Here is a 15356-nt window from a genome sequence, read left to right as displayed (position 1 = left end):
TTTTTTTCTTTTAAGAAATTGCATTACAATTTTGAACTGAAATGGAAATTGTATCAGAGAACGTGAACATCTGACAAAAATACATACAGTGCTGGCGCAAAGCCACTAGATGTCACTGTGGTCCCATTTGATTTGCTGTTTGCTGATTAACTCCTATTTTTTATGCGTGAGAAGAACTCTCAGTATATATTGCCTCTGTTATGGGATATTTTCAGAGCTGAGTCTGAACTGCACAGCTGCAGTGTATGGAAAGTGTTCGCAAAGCTATTACTATTCAGCACCAGTTTGACGCATCCTTCTGTCTGCAACACTCTGAAACAGCAACAGTGCCCGGTGGCTGAGGGGTTGAAAATTACAGTACGCCGCAGCTCTGCTGAGGCAGGACTGCATAAATTAGTCTGTCTCTAAACCCAGGGTCCTGCCTGTGGGGAGTCTCACAGCCCTGCTGATGAAAATACACAAAACACACATGCTTCCTGCTACTATTTGAATAATTTCAGTGGTGTTTACGGTCCGTGCAGCAACATAAAGCCAAACTGAAAAGGGATACGGAGAAATAATGGTGAAATAAATACATCAAGTTATGTTAATGTAGGGAAAAACCCTTTCTGTGGGGAAAAATTAGGTTACACTCTTCATCCTTAGGACACAACATTCATGCCCTGAAAAATAAACCTGCTTTCAAATCAGGGTTATGTTTATGCATTCTGATGGGGTAAAGAAGTGATCAAATATTTTTCAGAGCACTCACTGCACAAATCAATACCACATAAGGAAGCCTAGTGAATTTGGAATTTGAACCGAGTGGATATTGATCACCTGCATAGAAAAGACCTTTGAAAGCCAATGTAGATCTTCAATCGATATACAGTTAAAAAGCTGTTTTAACTCCTCCAGCAATAAGGAATGTGCATAATGAAGGTAAATAACATGATCTGCAATATTAGTAACTCGACTGATCACAGTGTTTTATCAACCTTGCTGTCCATCATCATCATCAGCTGCTCCACCAGCACAGAGCATTAAGACCTTAGCAGCAGGACATGTGGACAGCCGGGATGGGTGTGGCGCTGCTCTTTGAGAAGATGGAGCAATCAGTTTGAGATTGTATAGTAGCTGAAAGACATTTGTGCTGGTTAACACCATTACAGCCAGAGCATTAGCCCTGTAATTACACCTATCAGCATTTCAGTAACCACATAACGAAACAGACCTAACAAACTTAAACATGATGGAGGAAGGACAATCCCATATCAGTTTGCTTTGGTTGTCTCACCATCATGTGCTCCAGATGAAACACTCATACAGCCTGACTCCACAGCAGACACAGAGATCCGAGATTGAAAGCATGGCAGTTCCTGTGGCTCATAAACATGAGAGTCGTGCTTGGGTGTGCTCTCCAGACTCCTTTCTAATTTCATTAGCTGTGGAGATATGATGCCTGAACTAATCCAGATGTTCCCTGCAATTGCCTTTTTACCCTCTTAGGTATCTTCGACTCATGCTCATTGTAATGTTGGATACCAGGCAGAGGTTTAAAATAAGAGCTGGATGTGAAGAGTAGTAATAGCTTCTTGGAAAAGAACCCATGCACCTTGAAGAACGTAATTTACAATGTGTGAAGCAGAAGGAAAATAATACATGATTTTCAATAAGAACCTGAAAAATTGCAAGCAGATGTGTTCAGGTCCTCTAAGGAAATACTTTGTAGGATTTCATTTTGTAATTGCTACAAATGCTGGACCAATAAATCTTTGCAGGGTCTCCATTGTTGCAATTACAGCTTCCAGTCTTTAGGAATATGTCTTTATTAGCTTTACACATAGAATGAAAGATCTTATCTGATTTTTCTGAAAATAAATATGACAAAGTAAAATAAGTAAATTCTGCTCACTAACTAAATGACTTCTGATATAACTGGTTACATTGAAATGTACGTAGGGGTATCAGAAAATAAAATCCCATAAAAATAATATTGAGAAGGTTTGGTTTTAGCATGACAAAAGGTCTACACATTTAAATGGTAATTCTTTATTCCACAGATCCATAAAAGTTATTTTAGGTGTACTAGATATATAAAATATATTTATCCTATTGACTGCCTTTATTAGGTGTATTTTACTGTATTTTTTTGAACATTGAAAACAGAACTGAAGTTATCATTTTCGGAACAGTGTATCACAGTTTAGTTTATCAATTTTCTATGCATTCGATACCCCTTCAGTCACAGGTTTAAAAGTTCACCTCCAACATTATACACATGTTGACATATTGTACATGACATTCATTGAAATCAGTTGAGCTAACTGGAGGAGGCAGCGTGCTTCCCAGAGAAGCGATCTCTGCAGACTCTGATCTATTTCTTTCAATTTAAAAGGTTGCCACGCAAATTGTCCTCCATTTCCTCTCATCTGTAGACCAACTAATGACCTGACTTTTCCTGAAAGCATAACTCTGATTTGTCTCTAAACCGAGGGTGCTGAACTGTGATGGGCATGTTTGATGGAGGAGGGACGCAGCTGCAGGACAAACCCAACGCTAAGGTATGCACAGTCACACAGCTGTCTTTTTCTTTCCTAATGCTTGTTTGGTTTGTGTGTCTGAGGCACCTGTCCTTTGACATGTGAATAATAGGATTTTGGATGTTACTCTCAGATAAATCAAGCACACAATTCAACAGGAAAGCAGATTTTTCTAACCAAAACTAAGCAACTGATTTATGGTTTCCAAACTCCTGCATCTCATGTTTTTGTTCTTTTTTTGTTTGTTTTTTGTGGTCTCTGGAGTTCAGACAGAGCAGTTGGTGAGATATTGCAGTGATCATTTGACTCTCCATCCAGCAGCAGGCAACCAGTTGCAGCATTGAAACCCCCTGGAGCTGTCCGTGGTGCTGAGGAGAACAAAAGCTTCAGAGCTGAAGCACTCCTCTCGGCTCTTCTCGTAAGGGGGAGGAGCCGATCTGGGAAGGGGGGGAGGCACCATGTGTACTTGATTCAATTAGGCAGTCTGCGAGGCCTCCCCTGGGATGTGCCGGGAAGGAATGGAGCTGCAGGCCTGTCGAACAAAGACGTTGAGCCCAGCCCTCTGCCCTGCACTGAATCCACCTCATTAGTCTGCTGAGTGAGTGTTGATCATCTCAAACTGCGTCTTTACCAGCATGAGGAGTGGGAACAGATCTCCTGAATCTCCATCTGACTGGAAAGAGGAGACATGATGAAATAAGAACTTTTTTTTCTTTCTTTTTTTTTTTTAGATGTGTATTATGTCTGTTTTGTTTAAAAAAAAGCTGATATTTTCAGCATTTGTGCAGATTCTACAATAAATGCAGCTACTGGCATTATTTTTTTTCTCCAACAGTTATCAAGATTCAGCTATTACTGAGGAAGAACTGACATTGGGAATTGAGAAAATAAATAATAAAACCAGCTGCAATATCTCACACAGTATGAGTACTTCAATAAAAGCCATATCTCCTGGCAAACATCTGTCACATCCTCTGTCTCACTAATGCTACTGAAGATCCTACATGTTCAAAGTTTCTTCTGTGGCTCTGGAAATGAGCAGAGCATTTAGTTGCTTTTAATGTCAGACTGATAAATGTATTCCAGCCACATTAGCATTCCTATTGCGCGTTGTCACCCCTTTGAAACACAACAGATGTGTGTTAGTGAATTTGTAGCCTGTCAGTGCTGCCTGGAATGAAGGGTGGACATTTTAAAGCAGGGGTGTCAAACTCCAGTCCTCGAGGGCCGGTGTCCTGCAACTTTTAGAAGTGCCTCTGCTGCACCACACCTGAATAGAATAATTAAGTAATTAGCAAGGCTCTGGAGAACTGAGGAGGTAATTAAGCCATTTGATTCAGGTGTTTTGTACCTGTGGCACATCTAAAAACTGCAGGACAGCGGCCCTTCAGGACTGGAGTTTGACACCCCTGTTTTAAAGGATAAAAAAAAAAAATAAAACTGTCTGCTTGACCTGATTTAATCTCCGCCACATTGGGTCTGTCAACTCCAATCTGTTTGAAGAATATCAAGTACCTTTATAAGTGAATCTGCCTACAGAGGAGTAAAGAAAGGATACAAATATGTTTACAATCCTTGAACTTTTTCACGTCACAACCACAAATTTCGATGTTTCGATTTCGATAGTTTATGTAACAGACCAACACAAAGTAGCATAAACATATGATGTCAAAGGTAAATAAAACCTAGTATTCTAAATATTTTGCAAATTAAGTCTGAAAAGTGGGGCATTCATTGGTTTTCACCCCCCCTTGTTAAAGCACTTTCACTGGAATTCTAATTTTTAATTAGATTTAGGTTTAGATGGTCTAACGCATGAATATTATTCAGTGTAAAGTATTCCAACATACAGAAGTCTCTGAAGCACCACCAATCAAAAGTGCTTTTAATCCACCTATTTTCATTTGCACAAGTTACCGCCAGTGAGCCACTGTCATCACAAACAATTATATGCGCCGGCGCGCTCATGTGCATTCACATCCAGCGACACAAGGCCACCAGCTGGCAATCTGACAACCTCACCCGCTGTGATCCGGGACCACTCGGCTGTTTTAGCAATCACCACCATCGCAGGAATCAGAGATAATTACGTCGCTTCAACACCCACCAGGTTGGCCTGCGTTGCCAAAGCTGTATTGCTCCAATGCAGCAATAACACTTGTCTAAATGAATGCATGACACTTTACTGCACCACTGATGGTAACCATTCATTCTGCTGTCCAACAGGAAAGACAAAAACAGATTCATTTGGCACTTAAAGCCCCACATCCTGGTTAATAATGTATCACCACACCCAAATATGACAACCCCCCACCCCCAACTTCACTCACTCCCTCATATCACCACCAACATTCAACCCTCCCATTAATTGACCATTTTTAGGTAAAAAAATAAACTATATATAAACTATATATAAACTATATATATATATATATATATATATATAAATAAAATATTTGTATTTGCAAATGCTATAAAAACATGGCATTTGCACTGAGAATAAATCTAGCTAAACTCAATTGGAAAATTTATTTGGTTAATTTACTTTTTAATCAGAAATCCTATTTTTCCGCTTTATGTTCCCCACATTGTGGCCCCAGAATTACAGCTCTCCAATAATTATCACTCGTGTGCACAAAGATCCCAGCAACACCTCTCCTCCTCCCTCCTGAGGGAGGACAGACGTTGGGCTTTGCACTCTCCTGTGCCCTATTATATTCATGCAAATGAGACTGAAGTCAGAGGAAATCAGGGGGCATCCTTTCTCGTTAGAGCTAATTAGTAATGAATGCAGTACATTGTATAGATTATGTATGCACTCCCCTTTAGTGCAGATGTACACTCTGACCTTGAGCCCAAGCTCAAGAGCTTGTGACTGATTTTCTGCTCAGTCAGTGGAATATCTTTTTGTAAAAATTTCACTCAGAAATTTAACGCTGGGCGCAACAATACAGAGATACTTTCTGGTTGCGCAGGGATCTATTATAATTAAATGGGTGCAGCTTGCTCCTGAATCAGGGCTCATAAAGGAGGCAAGCAGCAGGAGGGGTGCAGACCTCAGGCACTCAGGTGGTGAAGCCCATCACATCCGAGATTGTCACTGTGCTCCTGAGAGCTAGTAAATGGGATTTCCTCATCCCCATAAAAGAGGCGGCGTTATGATAACAATTTTGAGAAGGCAATTATTAAAAAGCCATAAAGTGTGTTTAGTGCCCTCTGAAGGCAAGTGGCACACTCGTATTTCTTTAGTAACTGAGCTGAGGCAAGATTGTGGCTCGCTATGTATTTACTTAAACACATCGAGAAAAAAAATGCATAGCAGAATTTCTAATAAATCCACATTTTCTTATCTTAACAATTCAAAAAATTGTCCTATTGCTGTAAATTTAGAAAGCTGAGGAATTAAAAACTAAACAAAAACAAATAACACCTATTAAAATTTAGGAAAATAATGCCAAAATAAAAATAAAACATGGAAACCCTGAAAAAACTAAGCAATCAGACATGAAAACCAGCTTGTTTTCACGTATGTCAGGAGGTGAAATAAAAGGTGCTGAAGAATCAAAATGCTACAACGACGATAATAATACAATCTGTGAAAGTTTCCCAGTTTGTCATGAAAAAGAATAAATAATGCAGCACTAGTTGAGCAGAGAGCGATAGGGTGATGTTTTCATTGTACAGTATTAATGTTTTCCTTTACCACATGCTAAGAACAAAATGAATTGGGATTACATAAGCTGTAAACCAGGTCATCATTATTTAAAAGCTCATATTGTAATACTAATATGTCTTATCACTTTCAAGCAATATGGAGACTTGACAGGGTTAAAAATGTCAAAGTTGAGCTTTGTGTGAATGCAGGAGCAAGAGAAAAATAAATACGTTTCTAACTTCCTCACTGCTGTAAAACATGGTGGAATTCCTCCTGAACCTAGAAAATGAAATTCATATTTTCATCACCTGTTCAGTCCACCTCGACACCACCTCATATGATTTATGAGAACAGCACTCTGACCGCTTCTATAAATAAACATTTATATAAATAGTCCTCATTAAACATTTGCTGTACCTCACTTTGTCTTTGTGCGTGCTTAGTCCTCATGTTGCGGCTAATTAACCGAGGCTCCGCGTCTCCTCTGACTGCCTCTCTAGGGGGAGCAGCCATGGAGATCTACAGCAAAACCCAGCAGAAACAAACAGACGTTTTCAACGTCCTTCCTGTAAGTTTCACATGTCATTTTCCAGGTTAATGAGTGGGAATAAGTGGACGCGATGATCAACAGTTGGCGTGGCGAGGCCGAGCCTAGCAGGCGTTGCTGTTGTTGCGTGGCTGGAGTGAGAGCATGCCCAGCACCTGGCTGACGCCCTGAGGGGGGATGGCAGATGGAGCTGACTCCAGGGTGTTCACCCACACACAGGGAAAATGTTTAAGCCTCACTCTCTACAACAGAGATGGAAGGAGGATGCCTGAAGGTGAGGGAATGAGGCAGTGGCAGAAAGGTTGAGCATAGGTGCTATGTTGGGGCTATAGGGGTCATAATGTGCCCCGGGCAGACAGATGTTTCAGCTCATTAGGGTTCATCAAGCTGGTCTGCATACTTTACTGGAGAACTGAATTATTTATGTCCATATTTTTCCTGGTACCAGCCGATAACCTTCTGGCTCTAATTTGTTATGTATGTAAGCATACCAAAATATCAGTGTATTGTTACTTTAAACATTTCCGATCTCCAATGACGTAAAATAACGTTTCTTAGAAACAATCTGGAACATATTTAGGAACAGGTATCAAGTTTGTATTATTTTGTCCAACGTTTTTTTTTACAAAATACATTTAAAAAATGTTACTTTTTTGTGATAACAAAATGGTACAAACTTAGATTGATCAAACCTAGACGTTGGAATAACGCTTCTTCTCACAGAGTTCTTTGTCTTTTATCTACTTAATCTGTTTTAAACACTAAAATATGTTCGTTTTATTTAAGAAGATTTGTGCAAAAATGTTGTGACTTACCAGCAAGTCAATTAGAAAAATCCAAGATGAATCTGATTAAAGTTTATTTTTTGTGCTTTTAAAGATGTTTTTTAGATACTGTTTTGAAAAGTTGTATTTATTTTTTTATTATCCATCTCAACACTTCTTCAGAAAGAATGTGGTGAAATGACTCTTTTATCCTTGTCAGTGCATGCAGCTCATGTTGAAAATTGTTGTCATTTTTGGTATATTTTGATGGTTTTTGCAGCTGGAGCTCCGATTGCTGTGAGTGTCATTCACACTCTGCCTGATGAGCTCATGTCTTTGGGGACCTTTGAACTCAAAATATCATTGGCTGAGGCTCAACAAAGGTCATCTGGAGCACTGGCTTCTGAGCTCCTTATTGATTCCCAATTGTGCATCATTATGGCTGACAATTCCAGTCACACCTGAAATTTTAATCATGAATACGCATTATGTGTAAGAGGAGTACATGTTGAATCGTAAAAAAAGAAAGTACAAACTAAATCTCTAAGTATTTGAAATTCTCTGATAAATGTTTTCTGTCAAAATAACTTCTGCTGACTGAAAATAATATATTTTGAGTTTTTTATAAGTGAAATAATATTTAAGAGGTTTTTCATTAGATGAAATATCTACTTGGTCAAAAATACTATTTAATAATAAACAAATCTGTGAATTGGTTATACAGTCTTACTATTGTGATTAAAGAGTGCATAATTTTAACATGGAAGCAAAATCACTCATGAAGAAAACCAAGCACAGAAAGAAGCCCCGTCTACAGTTTGAAATACATCATGTAGAGAGCACAGCACACATGTGGAGAAGATAATCTTTGAGGGATGAAACAATTGAAAATAACTGGGTGGGAAGGAATACTTCAGATAATCTTAAATCCTTTATACAGCAAAACATGGTGGTGGCCACATCATGCTGTGGGAGTGCTTTTCTTTAGCAGGAACGGGAGAAATGGCAGTCGTAAAAAAATCTTAGAGGCAAAAGACGTGTAACTGGGGGCAAGACTCTCCTTCTATAAAGACGACTTCTAACACCCAGACAGACCTGCATCAGAGTGGTTTAAATAAAGTCATTACTGATATGATAGAATGACCCAGTCAAAGTCCAGACCTAGGCTAAATCGAGACTTGGAGTTAACAATTGTGTCCATTCAGTCTCACTGAGTTTGAGCAATTTTCCAAAGATTGATCAAACGTTTCACTCATTGAATATGTAAAACTGTTAGAGGGAAACCCTAAAATCCTTGCATCTGTGAAAACACCAAGGGGACTCAGGGCTAATTACATTTGTAAATTACATTTTTTACATATCTATTTGTAAAAATATTTGAAAAATACATGCTTTTTTTCTTCCACGTCATAAAATCTCAATTAAATACATCGATGTAGGTTGATGTTACGTTAAAATTGTGGAAAAAAAGATGAGACTTTAAAGCTAAGCCAGCATAAACAATCAAGGGAAGTGTGCCTATATGGAGAAGGTGTCTATATAAGTGGCCTGATTCCTAGCTGAGCACAGATGGTGAAAGAGCAGGATGTAACAACCTGTACTTTTGCCCACAAGCTTATGCACGCACACACACACACACACACCTACACATACACATACACATACATATTAATCCCATATTCATGAATGCATGTGTAAACAGTCCCTGCATGGACACTAAAACACTGCTGCTGGCAAACAGATTCAAAACCTCATTCTATACCACAGAAGATGCAAAAATGCCTGGTGATGTTTATACAAGTAAAAAAAAAGCATGTTAATAACAATATTATCAATCGTATTTTTGATTCGTTCCGCATTTAAAGAGGTATGTGATATGGCATGTCTGAGGTTTACAGAGTCATCCAAGGCTAAGCAGAACAATTAGTGCACTGGAACGATCAATATGCCTCATGTGGGGGTTGGATGCAGTTGAAAAAGCAGAGCGAGAAAGAGTTGAAAGAGAAGTAAAGAAAAAAAAAAAAACGAGCGGGCAGTTTGTATTGCAGAATGAAAGATCCGTGGGAGAGATTACAACTCATTCAGACTAAATGCAAACTGAGAGCAGGATGTTCCATCTTGGTGGGATTCATGTTAATGCTTATAAAGTGCATTAGTTGTGTTTCGCTATTAAGGTACTTATTGATCTGGCACAAAAGCAACAGAGACACATCCTTAGTGAATGAGCAAGAAAGACAAACGATGTGGCATAAAGACAGGAGAGACAGATAGGTAGGTAGATAAATGAATGCATGGGCGCAGCAGATCAATCAGCAGAGGAAGAGCAGAAGTCCCTCAGGAGACTTGAGGCCTTTTTAGCGCTGTGCGAGGAGAGACGGATGACATGTTTCCCCTTTGAGGTGTTGAGTGCTTGAGGGAGGCTTGTGCAGCGATGGTCAGAGTAGAAAAATGCCTGAAAAAAAGATTGTGTGGGCATGGCGCTCCGTGGCGTAACAGACGGTGAAAGCAAGCAACAAACAGAGCTCTCTGAGAGAGGGGAGGAAGGCATGCCGCTTCTCCAGACTCGGGCTCTCAGCCATGACACTGGGACTGCAGCCATGCCCTGCCCATCCTCTCTCAGAGAAACATGGAGCTTTTGATTTGATCTGGAAGCTTTTGGGAAACATGATCCCGGCTGTCTTTCTGGAGGTATTTCTGGGAGCGGGTGGAGGACGGGTGGGGGGAGAACCTGATTGAATTGAGCCAAAAAGAGCATGATGGAGAAAACCTGAAGTCAGCCCTGTGCAGTGAGCTGTGGGAGCTGAAGGAGGGGAAATGAAATGCAGCATGAAAGCGAAAGAATCAATCATGACACCCTTTAAAAATATATGACCCAAAAATACACAAAAATAATGTTTATGAGAGTATTACTGTATTGAATGTCCTTTTTGTGTTATAGCCTGAAGCAATTTTAATGCTTCAAAAACACAATAAAACAAAAGAAAAATATATTTTAAACACAATCCATTGTCTGACATTTATGTTAAACCGAGTGATGGAGGCAAGTTTTTCTTCTTTTTTGTGTGCAAATGTAGAGCTGCTCCTCATTTACCAGGATAATATGAATTTGCAATGGCTGGCCCTGCTCACCAGGGGCATAAATGAAAACATGATCTGGGCGTGCACGGCCATCTCTGCTACAGATTAAGATTCTGACACTCAGCTAGGAAATCCATTATAGTGAGCAGAATAAATAAAACAGCTGCACCGTTCCACCTTTATTACAAAATTTGTAGTCACAACAGAGACAAAAATGGAAATGCCGCTGTGTGGCCCAGACGGGCCTGACTCATGAATAAAGCTGTCTGGAAACAGTGTTGTGGTTTCACAGCTTCTATTCACAATATCTGGAATCATGTTATATTTATGTGCTCCAAATCTCCAATTTTTTTAGACCAGCACTCAAATCAACTAGATTGGGAGATTAAAAAAAAAATCCCTCAATGGCAACTTTATGCCAACAAACATAAGCACTGTCAACAAATTAAGTCATGATACACTGATCATTCATAATACATAATACACTGATCATTCATAATACATAATTCATTTATTTATGAAAAGAAAGAGTTTTTACTTCTGTATTATTTATATTCTTTGAAAGAACATATTTCTAATTTTCAGTAACAAAAGCCAACACAGATTTACCACATAAAAGGACACGGAAGAAGAGAGGACGCCAACATAAACGAACAGTCCGTTCTTCTTTGTGAAATAGCTCAAAGTAAGTCGGTTCGCATGAAGGGCATCTGTGAAAATCAGTTGTAACGTTCTATACTAAATTTAATTTAGGTTTTGACTTTGACTGGGACATTTCAACAGATTAACAGGCTTTGATCACGACCATTCCGCTGTTTGTTTAGGGTCATTAAAAGGTTTTCTTCTAGGGTTGCTGTGCATTTATCTTCACTCATCATCTCATTGCTGTCTTCTGTTTAAATAATGCTGAAATATAATTTTTCCGTTTTTCAGTTATCCAATGTACTGTTGCTCTACCACAGGCATCTTTATAAAGTACATTGAAACTTATGATTGTATTGTGACAAAATTTTGAAAATAATGTAAGAAGTAAGAATACTTTTGCAGAGCCCTGCTACTGAAGCTTTTGATAGAGACTTAAAATAAACAGTTATTATGTCATTTAGTTTTTTACTGTGTTTGGCATGCTACCTGTACACATTGTGTCATGCCATTTATTCAGTAGGCAGTTCTCCAATCTCAGAGTTCTGTGGGGCATCACTGCATCGCGCAATGTTTCCATGCCGGTGTTCTGATGCAACCAAGCCTGCAGAACGCACAAAGAGGGCATCGATTATAATGCTCATGGACGCAGAATAGAAGAGGAGGATGTTCTTCCTGCCTGACCGGTTTGAGTGGTAGTTATTGGAGTAATGTTGGGTGACAGTGGTAAGTGGGCCCACTGTGGGAGGATTTTCACTGGGCTTCACCCAGTTTGGTGAAGGAAGCAGATCGACAGCACACCTCCCCCACTTTATCGCGTCTGCAAGCACAGAAGATCTCTGCCAGTCAGCTACAAAAACCTGAAACTTCTGAATCTTATCAGAATTTATTTCAATAAAATAAAAGTATTTGCAAGCAGTGTAATCTGCAAACTTTAAAGCCCTTCCTCCACCTAATTGGATATTATTACCACCACTTCTTTTATCTGTAAGAAGAATGAACATTTGGGAGAAATACAAAATATACAAAATACTTATTTTCTAGGCAAAACACCCAGGGAGTCTTGAGTTCAGGACATGGATTCAGAGAGGGGAGAAGGGGGTGAAAATTGTGTCACTCAGACACAGCAATATTACCACCACAGAGGGGCAGTAGTCCATTAAACTAATCCAATACTGTAGAATAAGATCCCAGGACCAGCAGCATCCACTGCATTATTTACCAAGCTAGAAACAGGAAACAGACTGTAGGCGCCTTTCTGCTTTCAACAAATGAAATAAAGGAAACTGAAAAGCCCAAGCTTTCACAAACAGTGATTATGAACCAGGCCTCTCAGGAGGCTTCTTCATTGATACCTCAGCACAAATCAATCTTTATGACCATCATAAAAAAATAAATAAACTGGAGGTCTTTGAGGTCCCCAAAGCCTGATTCCCCCATAAAATTAGTATTTCATACAGCACATCCAGTTGGTTTCAGACTGATTTAACCTGAAACGTATCTCCCTGATTTAACAGACCTTCTTTAGTCCAAGGGACCACATAGAATTTGATGATGTTTCCATTGGTCCAATAATAAATTAAAGATTTAATTAAAATGTCCAGAACTCCATCAGCAGATGAAGCTGAGTGGAAGCCCAAATATTTTTGCTTTATTTATTTATCTGATTTATTTATTTGTATTGTAATTATAAGTTGTATTGTATTTATTCTAAAACATTTAAAGGTTTTACTGCTAATGATTACCAAGGCAAAAACTAATGGTTTAAGGCACAATATTACATTGAACCCACAATGTTTTTGGCACATTTGAATCGTGTTTGAAATGCATTGATTGACGTACATGTCCAGCTTCTTTTCTGTACCAAAGTGTCCAGTTTAAGCCAATATTTCCATATTGTGAGGAAAACATAGTCTTAGAAACACTGAAATAGATGGAAACAGAGATGGATACTGTCCAATCATTCACTAGAACATCATCCTTTGCATACATGCTTTGATATGCTGCCATTTAAGAATAAACCTTGGTAGATCGTTTATATGAAGACAAAGAAAAAAATGGTTCTAAGACTGAATCTTGTAATACTTTATTAGTGTTTCAAGCTGTTGATTCTATTTTCATGTTCTAACTCACTTTATCTGTGATTAAATATGTAATTGCATTTTTTTCAATGAGTTGTAATGAGTGTAAAATGTTGAAGTTATGTTCAGCTGTTAGTATCTGATGGTTCACTAAAGGAACGTAATTAAAAGAGAAAAAGCTGATATACACTTGTTGAAATTGGAAGTAACTGAATTTGAGAGAAACAAATATTGAAAATTTGAATAAAATATGGACAAAGCATTAGTTGAACTTCTTTCTGCAACATCCCTACCAACATTCTGTAAAAGATAAATTAATTACTTTCATAATTAAAACACTGCTGTTTTTGCCTAAGTCTACATTTTCTAAAACCACTATTTAAACCTTTAAAAAAAAAAAAAAAAGCTCTCACGTTGGTTATTTGCAAAAAAGGCGACAGAGACCAGCTGTAAAGGGATATGCAGAGTTACACAAGAAAAGGGTAAAGAAAGCATGGATTATTCATGCCTTTTCCCACAGTGCAAACACCTCCTCTTTTGATGGATTGTGCCTGGGGCGCTTCTCTCTGCTCAATACCAACAGTCCCAGACAGCTCTGGCTCACGCTGCAGCACAGAGCTGAAATAGATGATGAGCTTCCCCCGGAATCACAGACGGAGCCAGCGGCTCTTGTCTTCGCTCTGCAGCCAGACATAATGATGCTGTGTGGTCTGAGGTGAGCCTAAATTTAGAGCTTCAGCAGGAGGTTAGTAGACCGGAGAACCAGAGAGGTAGCGGGAGATAAGTGCTGATGCCATCTCGGTGAGCTGACTGAAGGGGAGGAAGGAACATGGATGGGGTGTGGATTTCTGCAACAGACGGCTGATAGGTGGAGGGCCAAAGGACAGATGAGACTACACAAGCTGCTGTCACCTTCTACAGGGTGCAATAACAAAATTTCCATTATATGTGTCAGCAGTAGTCTGTTGTGAAAGAAAAAAAAAAAAACAAGTTTGAGTTTCTCACTTGGATCAACTCCAAACGGTGGGTGAAAAAGCTCCCGGACTGTCAAACCAAAGAGGAAGGCAAACTCCGACTGTCACATTTGTCACGCTTTTGCATTTACCCCCAAAGAGTCAGTACTTTTGTAGAGGCATCATTCTCTGCAGTTCCAGCATTTCATAACTCTGGCATGTTTCGAGTTATTGTCTTGCTAAGGAGAACCTTGCTAAGGAGAACCTCTACCTTCTCAAGTCTGTTTCAGTCAGTACTCGTCCCCCCCCNCAGGATTGCTTTGAAATATTAATAGAAACACAAAGAAATATATACCGACTTTGACCAGCCTTGTGTACCTGTTGTAAGAAACATTCCTACAGCATAATGCAGCCTCCCCTGTGTCTCATAGTGGAAATGTCCTGTCCAGTGTAAGAATTGTTCTTTGCACATAATCTATTAAATAAAATCCCAATAAACTGTATTGGATTTTCTGGTTGTATTGCAAAGAAACGTGAAAATTCAAAAACTAGTTTTACAAAGCACTGTAAATACCAGCTTTTATAAACGTAACTTGCAAAGATTTAGGCTTATTTGTAATCGCAACATTTTATTTCCAAAAACAGAACTTTCACTGTGTATTAAAATGACAAGTGTAACTGCAAATCAAAATGCAATTACACATAAATTTAGTCACTGTTTATGTCTCCGATCTGCAGCAGGGAACCAGCGTCTCTCCTCGTGAACTTTGAACTGAGAGTGAACCCTAGTTTGCTTTTTCAGCTCGCTTTATAAAAGCCACGCCTGTAGACAGCATGTGTCTTTGCCAAATTTATCTTGGCAGAGAACTTAAAAAAAAAAAAAAAAAAAAAAACAGAACATGAAGGAATCCGACACGATGCGGGTCAAATCTCAATAACAAACGTTCCCCGGAGCTGTCGACACCCCAGACAGCATGTGACGGAGCAGGATGTCTGACTCCACTGATGGGAAACTGAGTAATCCCTGGATTTCACACTCTGACCAAGTTTCACACCATTTCTGAGCATTCGGCGGTTGAAGATGGATAGCAAATGAACTCATGTAACGGTCAAA

The sequence above is a fragment of the Poecilia reticulata genome, linkage group LG6 (genome assembly GCF_000633615.1).
Source record: "Poecilia reticulata strain Guanapo linkage group LG6, Guppy_female_1.0+MT, whole genome shotgun sequence".
Lineage (NCBI taxonomy): Eukaryota > Metazoa > Chordata > Actinopteri > Cyprinodontiformes > Poeciliidae > Poecilia > Poecilia reticulata.
This window is presented reverse-complemented; position numbering follows the sequence as displayed.